We start from the raw sequence: 15,200 nt of genomic DNA on the forward strand, positions 1-15,200 counted from the left end.
TATTCTGTAATCTGTAGGCTATGAGAGTGTTGATGAAACACAGAATTTGCATTGGGATTGAATACAACAGTCACCATGCGCACTTTCCTCCATGGGAGTAACTCTCAAACAACCTACGCTTTGATCGTTCCCTGGAAGACCAGTAGTGGTTTCCGATGCACATCTGGAGGTAATCTGTAATCTGTGGACTATCAGAGTGTTGATGAAACACAGAAAATGCGTCGGCATTGAATACAACAGTCACCATGCGCACTTTCCTCCATGGGAGTAATGTCTCAAAGAGTTTACGCTTTGATAGTTTTCTGGAAGACCAGTAGTAGTTTCCGATGCACATCTGGAGGCATTTTGTAATCTGTGGACTATTAGAGTGTTGATGAAACACAGAAATTGCATCGGGAATGAATACAACAGTCACCATGCGCACATTCCTCCATAAAGGTAAAGTCTCAAAGAGTTTACGCTTTGATCGTTCCCTGGAAGACCAGTAGTAGTTTCCGATGCACATCTGGTTGCATTCTGTAAACTGTGGACTATCAGAGTGTTGATGAAACACAGAAATTTCATCCGGATTGAATACAACAGTCACCATGAGCACATTCCTCCACGTCAGTAATGTCTCAAACAGTCTACGCTTTGATCGTTCCCTGGAAGACCAGTAGTAGTTTCCGATGCACATCTGGTGGCATTCTGTAATCTGTAGACTTTCAGAGTGTTGATGAAACACAGAAACTGCATTGGGATTGAATACTACAGTCACCATGCGCACTTTCCTCCATGGGAGTAATGTCTCTAACAGTTTTCGCTTTGATCGTTCCCTGGAAGACCAGTAGTAGTTTCCGACGCACATCTGGAGGCTTTCTGTGATCTGTGGACTATCAGAGTGTTGATGAAACACAGAAATTGCATCGGGATTGAGTACAACAGTCAACATGCGCACTTTCCTCCACGGGAGATATGTCTCTAACAGTCTACGCTTTGATCGTTAGCTGGAAGACCAGTGGTAGTTTCCGATGCACATCTTGAAACATTCTGTAATCTGTGGACTATCAGAGTGTTGATGAAACACAGTAATTGCATCGGGATTCAATACAACAGTCACCATGCCCACTTTCCTCCATGGGAGTAATGTCTCTAACAGTCTACGCTTTGATCGTTCCCTGGAAGACCAGTAGTAGCTTCCGATTAACATCTGGAGGCATTCTGTAGTCTGTGGACTATCAGAGTGTTGACGAAACACAGAAATTGCATCGGGATTGAAGACAACAGTCACCATGCGCACATTCCACCATGGGAGTAATGTCCCAAACAGTTTACGCTTTGATCGTTCCCTGGAAGACCAGTAGTTGTTTCCGAAGCACATCGGTAGGCATTCTGTAATCTGTGGACTATCAGAGTGTTGATGAAACACAGAAATTGCATCGGGATTGAATACTACATTCACCATGCGCACTTTCCTCCATGGCAGTAATGTCTCACAGTCTACGCTTTGATCGTTCCCTGGAAGACCATTAGTAGTTTCCGATGCACATCTGGAGACATTCTGTAATCTGTGGAGTATCAGAGTGTTGATGAAACACAGAAATTGCATCGGGATTGAATACAACAGTCACCATGCGCACTTTCCTCCATGGGAGTAATTCTCAAACAGTCTACGCTTTGATCGTTCCCTGGAAGACCAGTAGTAGTTTCCGACGCACATCTGGAGGCTTTCTGTGATCTGTGGACTATCAGAGTGTTGATGAAACACAGAAAATGCATCGGGATTGAGTACAACCGTCACCATGCGCACTTTCTTCCTGGGAGTAATGTCTCAAAGAGTTTACGCTTTGTTCGCTTTCTGGAAGACCAGTAGTAGTTTACAATGCACATCTGGAGGCATTCTGTAATCTGTGGACTATTAGAGTGTTGATGAAACACAGAAATTGCATCGGGATTGAATACAACAGTCACCATGCGCACATTCCTCCATAAAAGTAATGCCTCAAAGAGTCTACGCTTTGATCGATCCCTGGAAGACCAGTAGTAGCTTCCGATTAATATCTGGAGGCATTCTGTAATCTGTGGACTATCAGAGTGTTGATGAAACACAGATATTGCATCGGGATTGAAGACAACAGTCACCATGCGCACTTTTCACCATGGGAGTAATGTCCCAAGCAGTCTACGCATTGATCGTTCCCTGGAATACCAGTAGTTGTTTCCGATGCACATCGGGAGGCACTCTGTAATCTGTGGACTATCAGAGAGTTGATGAAACACAGAAATTCCATCGGGATTGAATACAACAGTCTCCATGCGCAGTTTCCTCCATGGGAGTAATGTCTAAAACAGTCTACGATTTGATCGTTAACTGGAAGACCAGTAGTAGTTTCCGATGCACATCTGGATGCTTTCCGTAATCTGTGGACTATCAGAGTGTTGGTGAAACACAGAAAATACATCGGGATTGAATACAACAGTCACCATGCGCACTTTCCTCCATGGGAGTAATGTATCAAACAGTCTACGCTTTGATCGTTCCCTGGAAGACCAGTAGTAGCTTCCGATTAAAATCTGGAGGCATTCTGTAATCTGTGGACTATCAGAGTGTTGATGAAACACAGAAATTGCATCGGGATTGAAGACAACAGTCACCATTCGCACATTCCACCATGGGAGTAATGTCCCAAACAGTCTACGCATTGATCGTTCCATGGAAGACCAGTAGTTGTTTCCGAAGCACAACGGGAGGCATTCTGTAATCTGTGGACTATCAGAGTGTTGATGAAACAGAGATATTTGCATCGGGATTGAATACTACATTCACCATACGCACTTTCCTCCATGGGAGTAATGTCTCAAACAGTCTACGCTTTGATCGTTCCCTGGAAGACCATTAGTAGTTTCCGATGCACATCTCGAGGCATTCTGTAATCTGTGGAGTATCAGTGTGTTGATGAAACACGGAAATTGCATCTGGATTGAATACAACAGTCACCATGCGCACTTTCCTCCATGGGAGTAATTCTCAAACAGTCTACGCTTTGATCGTTCCTTGGAAGACCAGTAGTAGTTTCCGATGCACATCTGGTGGAATTCTGTAATCTGTGGACTATCAGAGTGTTGATGAAACACAGAAACTGCATCGGGATTGAATACAACAATCACCATGCGAACTTTCCTCCACGGGAGGTATGTCTCAAACAGTCTACGCTTTGATCGTTCCCTGGAAGACCAGTAGTAGTTTCCGATGCACATCTGGTGGTATTCTATAATCTGTGGACTATCAGAGTGTTGATGAAACACAGAAATTGCATCGGGATTGAATACAACAGTCACCATCCGCACTGTCCTCCATGGGAGTAATGTCTGAAACAGTCTACGCTTGGATCGTTCCCAGGAAGACCAGTAGCAGTTTACGATGCACATCTCGTGGCATTCTGTAATCTGTGGAGTATCATAGTGTTTATGAAACACAGAAATTGCATCGGGATTGAATACAACAGTCACCATGCGCACTTTCCTCCATGGGAGAAATTCTCAAACAGTCTACGCTTTGATCGTTCCCTGGAAGACCAGTAGTAGTTTCCGATGCACATCTGGTAGCATTCTGTAATCTGTGGACAATTAGAGTGTTGATGAAACACAGAAATTGCATCGGGAATGAATACAACAATCACCATGCGCACTTTCCTCCACGGGAGGTATGTCTCAAACATACTACGCTTTGATCGTTCCCTGGAAGACCAGTAGTACTTTCCGATGCACATCTGGTGGCATTCTGTAATCTGTAGACTATCAGAGTGTTGATGAAACACAGAAATTGCATCGGGATTCAATACAACAGTCACCATCCGCACTTTCCTCCATGGGAGTAATGTCTGAATCAGTCTACGCTTGGATCGTTCCCAGGAAGACCAGTAGTAGTTTCCCATGCACATCTCGTGGCATTCTGTAATCTGTGGACTATCAGAGTGTTGATGAATCACAGAAAATGCATCGGGATTGAATACAACAGTCACCATGCGCACTTTCCTCCATGGGAGTAACTCTCAAACAGTCTACGCTTTGATCGTTCCCTGGAAGACCAGTAGTAGTTTCCGATGCACATCTGGTAGCATTCTGTAACCTTTTGGCTATCAGAGTGTTGATGAAACACAGAAATTTCATCTGGATTGAATACAACAGTCACCATGCGCACTTTCCTCCATGGGAGTAATGTCTCAAACAGTCTACGCTTTGATCGTTCAATGGAAGACCAGTAGTAGCTTCCGATTAACATCTGGAGGCATTCTGCAATCTGTGGAGTATCAGAGTGTTGATGAAACACAGAAATTGCATCTGGATTGAATACAACAGTCACCATGCGCACTTTCCTCCATGAGAGAAATTCTCAAACAGTCTACGCTTTGATCGTTCCCTGGAAGACCAGTAGTAGTTTCCGATGCACATCTGGTGGCATTCTGTAATCTGTGGACTATCAGAGTGTTGATGAAACACAGAAACTGCATCGGGATTGAATACAACAATCACCATGCGCACTTTCCTCCACGGGAGGTATGTCTCAAACAGTCTACGCTTTGATCGTTCCCTGGAAGACCAGTAGTAGTTTCCGATGCACATCTGGTGGTATTCTCTAATCTGTGGACTATCAGAGTGTTGATGAAACACAGAAATTGCATCGGGATTGCATACAACAGTCACCATCCGCACTGTCCTCCATGGGAGTAATGTCTGAAACAGTCTACGCTTGGATCGTTCCCAGGAAGACCAGTAGCAGTTTACGATGCACATCTCGTGGCATTCTGTAATCTGTGGAGTATCATAGTGTTGATGAAACACAGATATTGCATCGGGATTGAATACAACAGTCACCATGCGCACATTCCTCCACGGGAGGTATGTCTCAAACAGTCTACGCTTTGATCGTTCCCTGGAAGACCAGTAGTAGTTTCCAATGCACATCTTTAGGTATTCTGTAATCTGTAGGCTATGAGAGTGTTGATGAAACACAGAATTTGCATTGGGATTGAATACAACAGTCACCATGCGCACTTTCCTCCATGGGAGTAACTCTCAAACAACCTACGCTTTGATCGTTCCCTGGAAGACCAGTAGTAGTTTCCGATGCACATCTGGAGGTATTCTGTAATCTGTGGACTATCAGAGTGTTGATGAAACACAGAAAATGAGTCGGCATTGAATACAACAGTCACCATGCGCACTTTCCTCCATGGGAGTAATGTCTCAAAGAGTTTACGCTTTGATAGTTTTCTGGAAGACCAGTAGTAGTTTACGATGCACATCTGGAGGCATTTTGTAATCTGTGGAGTATTAGAGTGTTGATGAAACACAGAAATTGCATCGGGAATGAATACAACAGTCACCATGAGCACATTCCTTGATAAAAGTAATATCTCAAACAGTCTACGCTTTGATCGTTCCCTGGAAGACCAGTAGTAGTTTCCGATGCACATCTGGAGGCATTCTGTAATCTGTGGACTATCAGAGTGTTGATGAAACACAGAAATTTCATCCGGATTGAATACAACAGTCACCATGAGCACATTCCTCCACGTCAGTAATGTCTCAAACAGTCTACGCTTTGATCGTTCCCTGGAAGACCAGTAGTAGCTTCCGATTAATATCTGGAGGCATTCTGTAATCTGTGGACTATCAGAGTGTTGATGAAACACAGAAATTGCATCGGGATTGAAGACAACAGTCACCATGCGCACTTTCCACCATGGGAGTAATGTCCCAAGTAGTCTACGCATTGATCGTTCCCTGGAAGACCAGTAGTTGTTTCCGATGCACATCGGGAAGCATTCTGTAATCTGTGGACTATCAGAGAGTTGATGAAACACAGAAATTCCATCGGGATTGAATACAACAGTCTCCATGCGCAGTTTCCTCCATGGGAGTAATGTCTAAAACAGTCTACGATTTGATCGTTAACTGGAAGACCACTAGTAGTTTCCGATGCACATCTGGATGCTTTCCGTAATCTGTGGACTATCAGAGTGTTGGTGAAACACAGAAAATACATCGGGATTGAATACAACAGTCACCATGCGCACTTTCCTCCACGGGAGTAATGTCTCAAACAATCTACGCCTTTGATCGTTCCCTGGAAGACCAGTAATAGTTTGCGATGCACATATGGTGGCATTCTGTAATGCGTAGACTATCACAGTGTTGATGAAACACAGTAATTGCATCGGGATTGAATACAACTGTCACCATGCGCACTTTCCTCCATGGGAGCAATGTCTCTAACAGTCTACGCTTTGATCGATCCCTGGAAGACCAGTAGTAGCTTCCGATTAATATCTGGAGGCATTCTGTAATCTGTGGACTATCAGAGTGTTGATGAAACACAGAAATTGCATCGGGATTGAAGACAACAGTCACCATGCGCACTTTCCACCATGGGAGTAATGTCCCAAGCAGTCTACGCATTGATCGTTCCCTGGAAGACCAGTAGTTGTTTCCGATGCACATCGGGAAGCATTCTGTAATCTGTGGACTATCAGAGAGTTGATGAAACACAGAAATTCCATCGGGATTGAATACAACAGTCTCCATGCGCAGTTTCCTCCATGGGAGTAATGTCTAAAACAGTCTACGATTTGATCGTTAACTGGAAGACCACTAGTAGTTTCCAATGCACATCTGGATGCTTTCCGTAATCTGTGGACTATCAGAGTGTTGGTGAAACACAGAAAATACATCGGGATTGAATACAACAGTCACCATGCGCACTTTCCTCCATGGGAGTAATGTATCAAACAGTCTACGCTTTGATCGTTCCCTGGAAGACCAGTAGTAGCTTCCGATTAACATCTGGAGGCATTCTGTAATCTGTGGACTATCAGAGTGTTGATGAAACACAGAAATTGCATCGGGATTGAAGACAACAGTCACCATGCGCACATTCCACCATGGGAGTAATGTCCCAAACAGTCTACGCATTGATCGTTCCATGGAAGACCAGTAGTTGTTTCCGAAGCACAACGGGAGGCATTCTGTAATCTGTGGACTATCAGAGTGTTGATGAAACAGAGATATTTGCATCGGGATTGAATACTACATTCACCATACGCACTTTGCTCCATGGGAGTAATGTCTCAAACAGTCTACGCTTTGATCGTTCCCTGGAAGACCATTAGTAGTTTCCGATGCACATCTGGAGGCATTCTGTAATCTGTGGAGTATCAGGGTGTTGATGAAACACAGAAATTGCATCTGGATTGAATACAACAGTCACCATGCGCACTTTCCTCCATGGGAGTAATTCTCAAACAGTCTACGCTTTGATCGTTCCTTGGAAGACCAGTAGTAGTTTCCGATGCACATCTGGTGGAATTCTGTAATCTGTGGACTATCAGAGTGTTGATAAAACACAGAAACTGCATCGGGATTGAATTCATCAATCACCATGCGAACTTTCCTCCACGGGAGGTATGTCTCAAACAGTCTACGCTTTGATCGTTCCCTGGAAGACCAGTAGTAGTTTCCGATGCACATCTGGTGGTATTCTCTAATCTGTGGACTATCAGAGTGTTGATGAAACACAGAAATTGCATCGGGATTGAATACAACAGTCACCATCCGCACTGTCCTCCATGGGAGTAATGTCTGAAACAGTCTACGCTTGGATCGTTCCCAGGAAGACCAGTAGCAGTTTACGATGCACATCTCGTGGCATTCTGTAATCTGTGGAGTATCATAGTGTTTATGAAACACAGAAATTGCATCGGGATTGAATACAACAGTCACCATGCGCACTTTCCTCCATGGGAGTAATTCTCAAACAGTCTACGCTTTGATCGTTCCCTGGAAGACCAGTAGTAGTTTCCGATGCACATCTGGTAGCATTCTGTAATCTGTGGACTATTAGAGTGTTGATGAAACACAGAAATTGCATCGGGAATGAATACAAAAATCACCATGCGCACTTTCCTCCACGGGAGGTATGTCTCAAACAGACTACGCTTTGATCGTTCCCTGGAAGACCAGTAGTACTTTCCGATGCACATCTGGTGGCATTCTGTAATCTGTAGACTATCAGAGTGTTGATGAAACACAGAAATTGCATCGGGATTCAATACAACAGTCACCATCCGCACTTTCCTCCATGGGAGTAATGTCTGAATCAGTCTACGCTTGGATCGTTCCCAGGAAGACCAGTAGTAGTTTCCGATGCACAAATTCGTGGCATTCTGTAATCTGTGGACAATCAGAGTGTTGATGAATCACAGAAAATGCATCGGGATTGAATACAACAGTCACCATGCGCACTTTCCTCCATGGGAGTAACTCTCAAACAGTCTACGCTTTGATCGTTCCCTGGAAGACCAGTAGTAGTTTCCGATGCACATCTGGTAGCATTATGTAACCTTTTGGCTATCAGAGTGTTGATGAAACACACAAATTTCATCTGGATTGAATACAACAGTCACCATGCGCATATTCCTCCATGGGAGTAATGTCTCAAACAGTCTACGCTTTGATCGTTCAATGGAAGACCAGTAGTAGCTTCCGATTAACATCTGGAGGCATTCTGCAATCTGTGGAGTATCAGAGTGTTGATGAAACACAGAAATTGCATCTGGATTGAATACAACAGTCACCATGCGCACTTTCCTCCATGAGAGTAATTCTCAAACAGTCTACGCTTTGATCGTTCCCTGGAAGACCAGTAGTAGTTTCCGATGCACATCTGGTGGCATTCTGTAATCTGTGGACTATCAGAGTGTTGATGAAACACAGTAATTGCATCGGGATTCAATACAACAGTCACCATGCGCACTTTCCTTCATGGGAGTAATGTCTCTAACAGTCTACGCTTTGATCGTTCCCTGGAAGACCAGTAGTAGCTTCCGATTAATATCTGGAGGCATTCTGTAATCTGTGGACTATCAGAGTGTTGATGAAACACAGAAATTGCATCGGGATTGAAGACAACAGTCACCATGCGCACTTTCCACCATGGGAGTAATGTCCCAAGCAGTCTACGCATTGATCGTTCCCTGGAAGACCAGTAGTTGTTTCCGATGCACATCGGGAAGCATTCTGTAATCTGTGGACTATCAGAGAGTTGATGAAACACAGAAATTCCATCGGGATTGAATACAACAGTCTCCATGCGCTGTTTCCTCCATGGGAGTAATGTCTAAAACAGTCTACGATTTGATCGTTAACTGGAAGACCACTAGTAGTTTCCGATGCACATCTGGATGCTTTCCGTAATCTGTGGACTATCAGAGTGTTGGTGAAACACAGAAAATACATCGGGATTGAATACAACAGTCACCATGCGCACTTTCCTCCACGGGAGTAATGTCTCAAACAATCTACGCCTTTGATCGTTCCCTGGAAGACCAGTAATAGTTTGCGATGCACATATGGTGGCATTCTGTAATGCGTAGGCTATCACAGTGTTGATGAAACACAGTAATTGCATCGGGATTGAATACAACTGTCACCATGCGCACTTTCCTCCATGGGAGCAATGTCTCTAACAGTCTACGCTTTGATCGATCCCTGGAAGACCAGTAGTAGCTTCCGATTAATATCTGGAGGCATTCTGTAATCTGTGGACTATCAGAGTGTTGATGAAACACAGAAATTGCATCGGGATTGAAGACAACAGTCACCATGCGCACTTTCCACCATGGGAGTAATGTCCCAAGCAGTCTACGCATTGATCGTTCCCTGGAAGACCAGTAGTTGTTTCCGATGCACATCGGGAAGCATTCTGTAATCTGTGGACTATCAGAGAGTTGATGAAACACAGAAATTCCATCGGGATTGAATACAACAGTCTCCATGCGCAGTTTCCTCCATGGGAGTAATGTCTAAAACAGTCTACGATTTGATCGTTAACTGGAAGACCACTAGTAGTTTCCGATGCACATCTGGATGCTTTCCGTAATCTGTGGACTATCAGAGTGTTGGTGAAACACAGAAAATACATCGGGATTGAATACAACAGTCACAATGCGCACTTTCCTCCATGGGAGTAATGTATCAAACAGTCTACGCTTTGATCGTTCCCTGGAAGACCAGTAGTAGCTTCCGATTAACATCTGGAGGCATTCTGTAATCTGTGGACTATCAGAGTGTTGATGAAACACAGAAATTGCATCGGGATTGAAGACAACAGTCACCATGCGCACATTCCACCATGGGAGTAATGTCCCAAACAGTCTATGCATTGATCGTTCCATGGAAGACCAGTAGTTGTTTCCGAAGCACAACGGGAGGCATTCTGTAATCTGTGGACTATCAGAGTGTTGATGAAACAGAGATATTTGCATCGGGATTGAATACTACATTCACCAAACGCACTTTGCTCCATGGGAGTAATGTCTCAAACAGTCTACGCTTTGATCGTTCCCTGGAAGACCATTAGTAGTTTCCGATGCACATCTGGAGGCATTCTGTAATCTGTGGAGTATCAGAGTGTTGATGAAACACAGAAATAGCATCTGGATTGAATACAACAGTCACCATGCGCACTTTCCTCCATGGGAGTAATTCTCAAACAGTCTACGCTTTGATCGTTCCTTGGAAGACCAGTAGTAGTTTCCGATGCACATCTGGTGGAATTCTGTAATCTGTGGACTATCAGAGTGTTGATGAAACACAGAAACTGCATCGGGATTGAATTCAACAATCACCATGCGAACTTTCCTCCACGGGAGGTATGTCTCAAACAGTCTACGCTTTGATCGTTCCCTGGAAGACCAGTAGTAGTTTCCGATGCACATCTGGTGGTATTCTCTAATCTGTGGACTATCAGAGTGTTGATGAAACACAGAAATTGCATCGGGATTGAATACAACAGTCACCATCCGCACTGTCCTCCATGGGAGTAATGTCTGAAACAGTCTACGCTTGGATCGTTCCCAGGAAGACCAGTAGCAGTTTACGATGCACATCTCGTGGCATTCTGTAATCTGTGGAGTATCATAGTGTTTATGAAACACAGAAATTGCATCGGGATTGAATACAACAGTCACCATGCGCACTTTCCTCCATGGGAGTAATTCTCAAACAGTCTACGCTTTGATCGTTCCCTGGAAGACCAGTAGTAGTTTCCGATGCACATCTGGTAGCATTCTGTAATCTGTGGACTATTAGAGTGTTGATGAAACACAGAAATTGCATCGGGAATGAATACAAAAATCATCATGCGCAATTTCCTCCACGGGAGGTATGTCTCAAACAGACTACGCTTTGATCGTTCCCTGGAAGACCAGTAGTACTTTCCGATGCACATCTGGTGGCATTCTGTAATCTGTAGACTATCAGAGTGTTGATGAAACACAGAAATTGCATCGGGATTCATTACAACAGTCACCATCCGCACTTTCCTCCATGGGAGTAATGTCTGAATCAGTCTACGCTTGGATCGTTCCCAGGAAGACCAGTAGTAGTTTCCGATGCACAAATTCGTGGCATTCTGTAATCTGTGGACAATCAGAGTGTTGATGAATCACAGAAAATGCATCGGGATTGAATACAACAGTCACCATGCGCACTTTCCTCCATGGGAGTAACTCTCAAACAGTCTACGCTTTGATCGTTCCCTGGAAGACCAGTAGTAGTTTCCGATGCACATCTGGTAGCATTATGTAACCTTTTGGCTATCAGAGTGTTGATGAAACACAGAAATTTCATCTGGATTGAATACAACAGTCACCATGCGCACTTTCCTCCATGGGAGTAATGTCTCAAACAGTCTACGCTTTGATCGTTCAATGGAAGACCAGTAGTAGCTTCCGATTAACATCTGGAGGCATTCTGCAATCTGTGGAGTATCAGAGTGTTGATGAAACACAGAAATTGCATCTGGATTGAATACAACAGTCACCATGCGCACTTGCCTCCATGAGAGTAAATCTCAAACAGTCTACGCTTTGATCGTTCCTTGGAAGACCAGTAGTAGTTTCCGATGCACATCTGGTGGCATTCTGTAATCTGTGGACTATCAGAGTGTTGATGAAACACAGAAACTGCATCGGGATTGAATACAACAATCACCATGCGCACTTTCCTCCACGGGAGGTATGTCTCAAACAGTCTACGCTTTGATCGTTCCCTGGGAGACCAGTAGTAGTTTCCGATGCACATCTGGTGGTATTCTCTAATCTGTGGACTATCAGAGTGTTGATGAAACACAGAAATTGCATCGGGATTGAATACAACAGTCACCATCCGCACTGTCCTCCATGGGAGTAATGTCTGAAACAGTCTACGCTTGGATCGTTCCCAGGAAGACCAGTAGCTGTTTACGATGCACATCTCGTGGCATTCTGTAATCTGTGGAGTATCATAGTGTTGATGAAACACAGAAATTGCATCGGGATTGAATACAACAGTCACCATGCACACATTCCTCCACGGGAGGTATGTCTCAAACAGTCTACGCTTTGATCGTTCCCTGGAAGACCAGTAGTAGTTTCCAATGCACATCTTTAGGTATTCTGTAATCTGTAGGCTATGAGAGTGTTGATGAAACACAGAATTTGCATTGGGATTGAATACAACAGTCACCATGCGCACTTTCCTCCATGGGAGTAATGTCTCTAACAGTCTACGCTTTGATCGTTCCCTGGAAGACCAGTAGTAGCTTCCGATTAACATCTGGAGGCATTCTGTAGTCTGTGGACTATCAGAGTGTTGACGAAACACAGAAATTGCATCGGGATTGAAGACAACAGTCACCATGCGCACATTCCACAATGGGAGTAATGTCCCAAACAGTTTACGCTTTGATCGTTCCCTGGAAGACCAGTAGTTGTTTCCGAAGCACATCAGGAGGCATTCTGTAATCTGTGGACTATCAGAGTGTTGATGAAACACAGAAATTGCATCGGGATTGAATACTACATTCACCATGCGCACTTTCCTCCATGGCAGTAATGTCTCACAGTCTACGCTTTGATTGTTCCCTGGAAGACCATTATTAGTTTCCGATGCACATCTGGAGACATTCTGTAATCTGTGGAGTATCAGAGTGTTGATGAAACACAGAAATTGCATCGGGATTGAATACAACAGTCACCATGCGCACTTTCCTCCATGGGAGTAATTCTCAAACAGTCTACGCTTTGATCGTTCCCTGGAAGACCAGTAGTAGTTTCCGATGCACATCTGGTGGTATTCTCTAATCTGTGGACTATCAGAGTGTTGATGAAACACAGAAATTGCATCGGGATTGAATACAACAGTCACTATCCGCACTGTCCTCCATGGGAGTAATGTCTGAAACAGTCTACGCTTGGATCGTTCCCAGGAAGACCAGTAGCAGTTTACGATGCACATCGCGTGGCATTCTGTAATCTGTGGAGTATCATAGTGTTGATGAAACACAGAAATTGCATTGGGATTGAATACAACAATCACCATGCGCACTTTCCTCCATGGGAGGTATGTCTCAAACAGTCTACGCTTTGATCGTTCCCTGCAAGACAAGTAGTAGTTTCCGATGCACATCTGGTGGCATTCTGTAATCTGTGGACTATCAGAGTGTTGATGAAACACAGAAATTGCATCGGGATTCAATACAACAGTCACCATCCGCACTTTCCTCCATGGGAGTAATGTCTGAAACAGTCTACGCTTGGATCGTTCCCAGGAAGACCAGTAGTAGTTTCCGATGCACATCTCGTGGCATTCTGTAATCTGTGGACTATTAGAGTGTTGATGAGACACAGAAATTCCAACGGGATTGAATACAACAATCACCATGCGCACATTCCTCCACGGGAGGTATGTCTCAAACAGTCTACGCTTTGATCGTTCCCTGGAAGACCAGTAGTAGTTTCCGATGCACATCTGGTGGCATTCTGTAATCTGTGGACTATCAGAGTGTTGATGAAACACAGAAATTGCATCGGGATTCAATACAACAGTCACCATCCGCACTCTCCTCCATGGGAGTAATGTCTGAAACAGTCTACGCTTGGATCGTTCCCATTAAGACCAGTAGTATTTTCCGATGCACATCTCGTGGCATTCTGTAATCTGTGGACTATCAGAGTGTTGATTAAACACAGAAAATGTATCGGGATTGAATACAACAGTCAATATGCGCACTTTCCTCCATGGGAGTAACTCTCAAACAGTCTACGCTTTGATCGTTCCCTGGAAGACCAGTAGTAGTTTCCGATGCACATCTGGTAACATTCTGTAATCATTTGACTATCAGAGTGTTGATGAAACACAGAAATTTCATCCGGATTGAATAAAACAGTCACCATGCGCACTTTCCTCCATGAGAGTAATTCTCAAACAGTCTACGCTTTGATCGTTCCCTGGAACACCAGTAGTAGTTTCCGATGCACATCTGGTGGCATTCTGTAATCTGTGGACTATCAGAGTGCTGATGAAACACAGAAACTGCATCGGGATTGAATACAACAATCACCATGCGCACTTTCCTCCACGGGAGGTATGTCTCAAACAGTCTACGATTTGATCGTTCCCTGGAAGAACAGTAGTAGTTTCCGATGCACATCTGGTGGTATTCTCTAACCTGTGGACTATCAGAGTGTTGATGAAACACAGAAATTGCATCGGGATTGAATACAACAGTCACCATCCGCACTGTCCTCCATGGGAGTAACGTCTGAAACAGTCTACGCTTGGATCGTTCCCAGGAAGAAAAGTAGCAGTTTACGATGCACATCTCGTGGCATTCTGTAATCTGTGGAGTATCATAGTGTTGATGAAACACAGAAATGGCATCGGGATTGAATACAACAGTCACCATGCGCACTTTCCTCCATGGGAGTAATTCTCAAACAGTCTATGATTTGATCGTTCATTTGAAGACCAGTAGTAGTTTACGATGCACATCTGGTGGCATTCTGTAATCTGTGGACTATTAGAGTGTTGATGAAACACAGAAATTCCATCGGGATTGAATACAACAATCACCATGCGCACATTCCTCCACGGGAGGTATGTCTCAAAACAGTCTACGCTTTGATCGTTCCCTGGAAGACCAGTAGTAGTTTCCGATGCACATCTGGTGGCATTCTGTAATCTGTGGACTATCAGAGTGTTGATGAAACACAGAAATTGCATCGGGATTCAATACAACAGTCACCATCCGCACTTTCCTCCATGGGAGTAATGTCTGAAACAGTCTACGCTTGGATCGTTCCCAGGAAAACCAGTAGTAGTTTCCGATGCACATCTCG

The sequence above is a fragment of the Schistocerca gregaria genome, chromosome 1 (assembly GCF_023897955.1).
Source record: "Schistocerca gregaria isolate iqSchGreg1 chromosome 1, iqSchGreg1.2, whole genome shotgun sequence".
In the NCBI taxonomy this organism is placed as follows: domain Eukaryota; kingdom Metazoa; phylum Arthropoda; class Insecta; order Orthoptera; family Acrididae; genus Schistocerca; species Schistocerca gregaria.